Raw genomic sequence first — 6,261 nt, forward strand, 5'->3', positions numbered from 1 at the left:
GAGAAAAAATTGAACAGTTCTTGAACAATACCAAAAAAATTGAAAAAAATTGACCTCGATGCAGTAAACTACAGCAGCCTCTCCAAGTTAAGAGAATGACTTGAACATGGCAAGAAATTTGACAGCTTAATGAACTTCAAAATTCTAGTTTTCATACCTTTATATTTTCCAGTCATATTGCTTAAGTTATCATAAGACTGGCTTCTGCAGTTGCTGATTTCCTTGTTCAGTTTTATGTCTAAAAATTCCACGGTTGCATTGGCTAACGTTTTCCCGGTGTGGTTATCAATGTGGATGAAGTTGACAAGTCTTTCACTTGGCCAATTAGAAATTTGATCAATGTACCACAAGATCACACATAGTTGATCTTTTTGACTTACATCAGGTGTTGAATCTACTGATAATCCAAAATACTTAGATTTTAAAACATCGCCGTTGATTGATTGCAAAACTTTTCTTGCCATCAATATGATTAATTCATCACATGTATTCTTTGAGAGGAAGTTTGTTTTCCAGAACCGCTGTCACTATATATTTTTGAAGTTCCTGGCCAATAAAGGATCAAAATTTGCAATCAACTCAAGTAGATTAACAAAATTCCCGTTTCTTTCAGACCCAAATTTGAATTAAATTATTTTTTACACAATTACTTTCTAAATGAAAATGCACTTTCCAAAAATTGAAATTTAATTTTTTTTGCGATTCGATTTTTGGGCCCCTTTTTTTGCGGCGCCCTTAGACCATGGCCTATTAGGTCTGTCTATAAATCCTCTGGGGGGATTCTCCGCCTATCTGTATATTCTCTAAAGGCTCTGTATATATGTCTTTATCTCTAATAAATTTTGAATTTAGTATAATCGGAATTACAAAAACTAAGCTGAAATTCACTGCGAGGTCTTCGCAAATGGCGGATGTGTCTATCTAACGGTTGATAGGAAGAAAAAAAAAAAAGAAAAAAAAAAAAGAAAGAAATTATTTGTATAAAAAGAATAAAACTTATCAAGAAGAAAAAGCATTTGCAAATTATATATAAAAGTCAAAAAGTTAATCGTTTGTTTAAAAAATTACATAAGTTATAAATTATTCAATTAATAAGTGACCAGTTAAATAAAGTGTTTATATTGAATGCGATGGATTATACTTGCTTACAGATAAAAAAAGAAAAAAGAAAAAACAACAAAAAAATTTGAATTTAGAAAAAGAACTTTTAATTATTTGCCATCCATCAGCGAGTCAAGTTAGATAACTAATAATTAAAGAAGTTTAAAATTTACGGTTATTTTTGAAGTAGTAATAACTTTTTTTTTTTTTAATTTTTTTTTTTTTTTAGCTCATTCAATTTATTTTCTTTTTTACTTATCTATTATATTATATTATTGATTACATTATTATTAGCTACATAATTGTATATTTTATTATTAAGCGTTAGTCATATTTATAGTATTTATATTTTTATCATACATTACTACTACTGCTTTTGTTATTACTGTCACTATTTTTATTATTATTGCTATTTTTGTGGTCGTTGTTATTATAATTGTTGCTATTATTATCCGTTATTATTATTATTATATTGTTAATATTTTTATCATAAACTTCATCATCGTTATATTATCTGTTGTAATAATCTTACTAATATCAATATCTTTATTTATAATTATTTTATATCTTTATTAACCCTAACCCAAACCCTAAACAAATTTCTACATATTATGTCTAAACTCTGCAAGATTTGTGATAAAATTATTCGTGCTAATCATCATTCACTTCAATGCATCCACTGCCTAAGTTCAATCCACAAGAAATGTAGTTTTGTAAATAATAATGATTTTAGTTTATTAAAAAACTCTTCCATGAATTATTGGCTCTGTATTAAATGTTGCAAAGTATTCTTCCTTCTAGTTCTATATCGGATAATGAACTTCATCTTCAAACTTCAATTGACAATATATTACATTTCAATGATCTGCCAAATGACCTTTCCCTCTTTCCTTGATCCCGAGAATCTGATACTTTTAATCAACTTAATAATTACTTTACTTATCAGCTAAATAACAATGACGATGATGATACGAACATAGTTGAGAATCCAATCAATTGTAAATACATTGATATTGAAAAATTTAACTCTTCAAACATCAATATTAATTGCTTTTCTCTATTCCATTTAAATATCGCTTCATTAGTTAAACATTTTGACGAATTAACTTGACTGTTGTCTCTAATAAGTTATGAATTTAGTATAATCGGAATTACAGAAACTAAGCTGAAATCTGATTTACTCTCAACAACTCCAATTAATCTTAGTGAATATGTTTATGAACATACTCCAACTAAAACTTTATTTGGAGGTGCTCTACTTTACATTTCTAATAAACTAGTTTATAAATCTAGAAATGACTTACTTATGTATAAACTCCATTTCTTAGAGTCTGTTATTGTTGAAATCATTTTCCCTAAAAAGTATAATATCATAGTAGGCTGTGCTTATCGCCATCCTAACATGGATATTAATGAATTTATTGTTTCATATCTTGCTATTCTATTTGAAAAACTTGCTGTTGAAAAAAATAAAACTATCTTTATAATGGGTGATTTTAATATCGATCTTATAAAAGCAAGCTTAGATAATTCAATCTCGGAGTATTTGAACACGATTGCTTCAAATAACTTTCTTCCTTTTATATCTTTACTAACAAGAATTACCAATCACTCAAGTACTTTAATTGATAATATATTTTCTAATTCAACTTCTAAAGATATTTTTTCCGGCAATCTAACTATTACAATATCGGATCATTTGCTACAGTTTCTAATTTATTCATCTTTTAAAAAAATAATTATTAATTCTCAGAAAACCAATATTATTCTTCGAAACTTCAAAAAATTAATGCTTGAAAAAACTTACAAAACCTATAGAAATTTACTTGTAACACTTATTCGAAGAAGCAAAAAAAAACACTTTTCTCACTACTTTACTACCAATAGCAATAGTTTGAGAGCAACATGGAAGCGTATTAGAACTCTTTTAAATATACGTTCGAATGATATCTCATATACATCTTGTATATCTTCAAACAACGCCATTATCAATGATCCAGTTAAAATCTCCGAAATTCTCAACTCCTTTTTTATTTCAATCCCTGAAGAACTGCACAAAAATATTCATTAATCTCATACTGACTTCCATAAATATTTAAAAACATCAAACCCTGACTCTCTTTTCATTAAACCTACTGAAAAAAATGAAATAATATCAGTTATTCTTTCTCTAAATGATGGCAAGGCTTCTGGTCCAAACAGCATTCAAACCTTTATTCTAAAACTTCTTGCTAATAATATTTTCTCAGTACTTGCTAAACTATTTAATCTCTCATTCACTACTGGTATATTCCCTTATATTTTAAAAACTGCATCTGTTAAACCAATCCATAAGAAGGACTCAAAACTTGACTGCAATAACAAAATATAGACCAATATCATTATTATAAATATCAGCAAAATTCTTGAATAATTAATGCAGTCTCGTATCTACCACTTTCTTGATAATTCTAAGTGTCTCTACGGTCGTCAGTTTGGATTTCGTTTAAAACACTCTACTTCCCATGCACTTATTAGCATTACTGAAATGATTCGTGGTGCGATTGATAGTGGTTCTTTTGCCTGTGGCGTCTTTATTGATCTCCAAAAAGCATTTGATACAGTTGACCATAAGATTTTAACTGAAAAATTGTACCACTATGGTATGCGGGGTATTGCTAATAGTTGGTTTTCATCCTATATTAACAATCGCAATCAATTTGTCTCGATTAATGGATTTCAATCGACACGTAAAGTTATTTTTTTAATGGACCTTTACTTTTTTAAATATATATTAACGATCTGCCTCACTCTATAAATAATTCGATTGTTCATCATTTCACTGACGACACTTCTATGCATTTTCTATGCATAAATAAATCACTCGCGCAGCTTTGTAAAAAAGTTAATTCAGATCTCCATCAGTTGTGTCATTGGTTAAATAGTAACTGTCTTTTCCTAAATATCAATAAAACTGAATTTATTATTTTTCACCCTCCAAAAAAAAAAGATAATGTGAAAATTAGAAATAATGGTAAAAGACTTTTCCCATCTAGATATATAAAATACCTCGGAATATTTCTTGACAAAAACCGTTCATGGTACTATCAACTAATTGAATTAGATAAAAAACTCTCACGTGCCAATAATATGTTGTCATTAATACAACACTATGTTCCCCAACATGTTTTAAAATCAATTTACTGTTCCTTGTTCTTCTCACATCTAAGTTATTGTTGCACTGTTTGGGGTCAAAAAGGTAGTTTTCTATTTCATCGTAAAAACAGTTTCAAACGCACTTCCTTAAGAATTATGACATTTTCGATCTAAAATCGAAAATAGGTTTTCTGAATTGAAAATTCTAAAATTTCAAGATCTTGTAAAGCTTTATAATTGTCTCTTTGTGATTGATTTTCTTCAAAATAAGCTACCAAATTCGTTCAATAATTTTTCTATTAAAACAAGTGACACACACAAATATTACTCTCGAAATACTGAAAATTTTAACTTACACACTTCCTTTTTCAGCACTATCAAATATGGCAAGCTCTCTATTAAAAATCAATGTATTTCTCACTGGAACCAAATAATACCATTTATAAAAAAAATGATTTTAACTAAATACCCTTTTATTACTAACATTCTTCTTCTTAATCGAAACCAAATTAAGAAATTTATATTTGAGTATATAGTTAATGAATATTAATTTTATCTTTTCTTTTTATTGCTTTTTTTATATTACTGTGTTTATAAAACTATTATTACTTTTATTTTATACTGTCTTTTTTAACTCTACTAATATTACTATTATCATTAATTTATCTTTGTTTTTTAAATCTTATTAATATTATTTATAATGATAGTGATAGTGATTCAATTGTAATAATAGTTTTTATGGTTGTTATCCTAATTTTTGTAATTGTTATGTTTATTTTATTAATTTCTGTCGTAGTTACAAACTTTACTATAATTATTTTTACCATTAGTTATAATTCTTTGTAAACTTATCATGATATAGTTACTATTTGTTTTTTTTATTCACATTATTATTAATATTATTATATTTATTATATTGTTATTGCAATTATTAATATCGTCTTTATTTATTGGTGCTTTTTTTTCCTTACTTTCTTTCATTTTTTTTTTTTTTTCTTATTTATAATTCTTTCTGTGTTTTACTTGTTTTTTTTTTGTTTTTGTTTTTTTTCAGGTGTCACTCCATTGACTAGTTTTTAACTATATGAGTGACGCCTAACCTTATTTATGTGAGTTTAGAAATATTATTGTAAATTTTCATATTTTATGATCAAATAAATGGATTAATTGAAGTGTTGGCAAATGAAACTTACAATGGCAATTTTTCGTCTCTTGTTTATTTGCTGTCATAGTACTACGATACAATAAAACAAGTACTCAATAAGCCTAAGACACTATAAAATTTCTTAGTCCAGCCATCCAAAATAAAGTGATTCAATATTTAAGCTAAAATTTAGAAAAAACATTATTATTGGAAATAAATTAATCTGCCATTTTTTCTATTATAGTTGACACAACTCAAGACGTATCTAGAAAAGAATAATTAAGTTTAATTTTTCGATACGTTTACATAATTCGCAAACAGGACACTCAACTTTGTCAAATAGAGATTAAAGAAACATTTTTGGGTTTTTATGAAATAAAGGATCATTTCGCCGTAGGTTAAACCAATCAATTGTTATTATTGCTTAAAATTAGAGGAATAAGCTTAAAAAAGTGCCGGGGTCAAGGGTATGACGGAGCTAATGAGAAGAGTGGCATTTATAACGGAGTTCTGAAAAAAAAAAAAATATTCATTCATCTGCACAATATGTTCATTGTGCGAGTCAGAATTTAAACCTGGTTATAAATGACGCTGTTTCTGGTTGTAGAGAAGTAAGCATTTTTTTTATAATTTTACAAGAAATTATTAATATCGTCTTTATTTATTTGCAATTATTAATATCGTCGATATAATTAATTGCAATTTAATTACGCTTTTAGATAGAGTTATAAAACCAACATTTAAAGATAAAAGGCAATCCAAATATGCGAGACATTTTGATAATTTAAGTGGAATTAATTCAAACAAATTCGCTGAAAAAAGATTTCAAAAAATGTTTTTTATAGGACCATAGATATTGTTAAAATGCAAACAAGTGATAG

This window comes from Hydra vulgaris, chromosome 02, assembly GCF_038396675.1.
Source record: "Hydra vulgaris chromosome 02, alternate assembly HydraT2T_AEP".
Lineage (NCBI taxonomy): Eukaryota > Metazoa > Cnidaria > Hydrozoa > Anthoathecata > Hydridae > Hydra > Hydra vulgaris.